Source organism: Pezoporus wallicus, unplaced genomic scaffold (assembly GCF_028554395.1).
Source record: "Pezoporus wallicus isolate ANWC-B61680 ecotype Strahan unplaced genomic scaffold, APGP_CSIRO_Pwel_v1 contig_7293, whole genome shotgun sequence".
NCBI classification, from domain to species: Eukaryota; Metazoa; Chordata; class Aves; order Psittaciformes; family Psittacidae; genus Pezoporus; species Pezoporus wallicus.
In genome coordinates, this window is record NW_026637242.1 from 1901184 (window position 1) to 1904350 (window position 3167).

The 3167-nt window shown below is 39.8% G+C and overlaps 1 long non-coding RNA gene across 1 annotated transcript; it reads left to right on the forward strand.

The window, feature by feature from the left end:
* Positions 1 to 331: 331 nt before the first annotated feature.
* LOC130596588 (uncharacterized) lies at positions 332 to 792 on the forward strand. The gene is made up of 3 exons (XR_008971564.1): positions 332 to 461; positions 573 to 619; positions 685 to 792. It is a non-coding gene; the product is annotated as an uncharacterized LOC130596588 (long non-coding RNA).
* The last annotated feature ends 2375 nt before the right edge of the window (positions 793 to 3167 follow it).

The following is a 3167-nucleotide window of genomic DNA, read 5'->3' on the forward strand; positions in this document are numbered from 1 at the left end:
CAAAAAAGCATTTAGAGACCAGGAGTGAATGAAGAACAGCTGCATCTCCAGGAGTAACCCCACCATTCTCAGCTTGCCTCTGGCACTGCAGAGTTTGAGTGTCCCATGCCCTTGTGCTGTAGATGTAGGATAATGGAGAAGGAGGAAGGGACAAATCCACAGACCTGCAGCCAGCGCATTGCCTGCAAAGTTTAGTAGCACAAGTGCACAGCTGTGATTAACAAGGCTCCTGATTTCCAGCTAATGTTTTAATTCCACAGCATATAGGTGTGTTACCTAACCTCCATCTGTCTTGCTGTGAATAAATGATATCTCCAGTGTTTCTTATTGGCAGGATTATAGCATGTCTTTGGATAATGTTCTTAGGAATAAGCACAAAAAAATTGCCGGCTCAGTTCCCACAGAGATATGAGCCTAACTTGGAACATATCACTTGTTCTACCTGCTCCTGTATTTTCCAAGTACTGAACAACAACTTATTTCCTCAACACCACTTGAAATCCTTTCAATATTCTTACTCATTAATTGCAAAAGGAAAAATTAAGGTAGAATTAAATTTTTGCACTTTGCAGTAGACATCTGAGGGAAGGAGGGAAGCAAACTAGTTCAGAAAAAGCAGGTCATAACCCTTAAACCCCCCCCCAATGTTTACATGCCTTAGTAGCTGAATGACATTGCTAGTAGGCATAAGTATATGTTGGTGATTTTGATGCCAGGCTGGTGGAAAGAACCAAGACTTTTTTAACCCTCTAAAGTTCTTTCAGGTCATGAACTCTGTCAGCAGCAGCTACCACAAATTGGCATTTCCTGAAGGAAGAATGAATACACAGCATTTTCTCAAAGCTGCAATACGTTTCACTTATAATATAGTTAAACTTCACCAGAAATAAGTGTCACCCTCTAGCCTTAAGAATTCATTCCTCTTTTTTTTCAGACGAGGTGTTATTTGGGCTTTTTTTACTTACTCAAAGTAAGTTTTACTTCTTTATCCTTAAACAATTTCTATTCTTTGTCAGGAATGTGGAAATACATATTTCCTCTAAGGAATAGGGATGATTCAAGATTCTGACAGGTAAAATATTGTGGAAAAATAAAGCAATGGATGTTGGGTTCTGAGCATGCTGGTCCACGGACATGAAGATAATCTCCATCATGTAACTTCATACCCTTTAATTACTTATTTCTGGCCAATTTTCGGCAGAAACTGTCAATCAATCCACATATCCACTGGGGGGAGGGTGGGGTTAGAAAAAGAGGAAAGTTGAACTGGAGAAAAAACAAAGATGTGAGGTTTTATATCCAATTACATACAACATTTGTGAACTCAAGATACTGAAAACTAACTTTCAGAAATGGGAATGGGAAAAAGGCTGAACCTGTCCTTCCATATCTATCAACACGTACAAAACATGCCCTTAATAACTTTTTATTATTTTTTAACTAGTTGTTTTACTAGTGGTTAAGCAGGTGTGGCCCAGGACAAAGCGAAACACTGAAAGTTGTTGGCCTCGGCAAACAGCAGTTTTGTGTTAACAATGACAAGATTAGCAGCAAGAGAATCGGAGGTGGAGACTTTTGAAAGCTTGTCAGATTTTTGTTTCACGTAAGCAAAGCAATGTGTGGGTGGTAAAAATCCAACCCTTGCTACAGGCAAACTTGGGAAATTCAACTCTAGAGTTAGAGATCAGTTACCTGCACAGTTTTTGTCATCTGTTTTATTGTAATTGACTAAACAAGAATTTGAGGCAGATAATGTTTGTGGATAAAGAATTTATTAGTGGCTTTAATCAACAAGGAGGAAATACCAAGGTCTCACAAACTAACTTACATTGACCATCTGAAAGTCTATCAGCTCTTTTACAGCTAACCTCCCCTGGTTTTGTCATAAGATTAGGACGGTCATGACATCACTGATATGCATGGCATCACCAGTGGTTGTTTCATCAAGCAGAAGAAATACTACCATTAGACTAGTGTGTTTTAATTAATTGTTGTAATTCAGGAAAGGAGTGCTAGACGTGTTTACTGACGTTATAGTCAACAGGCATACTGACGGTCTTCTGATTGTTTCCAAAACTGTTATGTAACCCATGGGACTGAGATAATCATAAACATAACAAGATCTCTTTAATATCAGAGCTTGATAATTTGTTTGAAACTGGAGGTAAGGATTTTTATTTATTCTGAAATTAATAATCTAACTTGAGTTCGTTTTAGCCAAGCTCTTGCGTTTCTCTAGAACTTTGGTAGTGGTTTTAAAAGAACTGATCTTTGATATCATTAGTTCAGTCATAAATGCTGCCAGTTCCTGAGAGCACTTTTAAGTTCCTACTCTTCAGTAATTTCTTGGAAGTCAACAGCAGTGCTAGTGTGTCTGAATTTTGGCAAGATTATTCCTGAGACACCTTAATAAGCTCAGATTTTATAAGATACAAGTAACTGTGGTTATGATACACTTCAGCAAGATGGTGTTAAAAAGACATTGTCCCTCAAATCTCTTACACACACAAAAACCCCGAGTAAAAAAAGAATAAGAGTCCCCCCACAAAAATAAAAAATAAAACAACCCCAACCCTAACTGTAGTGTGGCAGCTGCTCTATCCAGAGCTGGAACCCAGCATTTAGTCTTGGTCTCACCACTTTCTACCTAATAGCCAAATAGTTAATTAAATGGGGATGCATCTACAAGTGTACCCACAATGCAACTAAGATAGTCTAGCAGCTAGCTGCCTCCAAAATGGCCAGATGTGACTCTTGTGCCCACTTTGACCATTGGGCTGACGTGTGCAAGTTGTCTTGAAACACTAGGCTGGCAGAAGTTGAGTCCTACAGAAACAATGGGGCACCTGCGGCCTGTAGCTCTCCTGGCATGAGGACAACAATGGCTGGCAGGGCATGGTAGGAGCATCCAGGTGGGGGCAGGCAGGGCACAGGAGCAGTCCTTTGGGTAATACCAGGCCTTCAAGTGGCTTTAGCTCTATCTTTAAACCGCACAAATATCCACAGGGATAATTTTAACTCTGCCTGCCAAGAAATGCAAGCCAACTTTTGTTGTTTGCTACTGGACAGATAGAAGCCAACCTTTACTTTTCCTCTGCTGTGGGCTCACCCTCTTTTTTTTAATCTGGCATCCCTGTTTCTTAGCATGCAACACTTGTGCCAGGAGT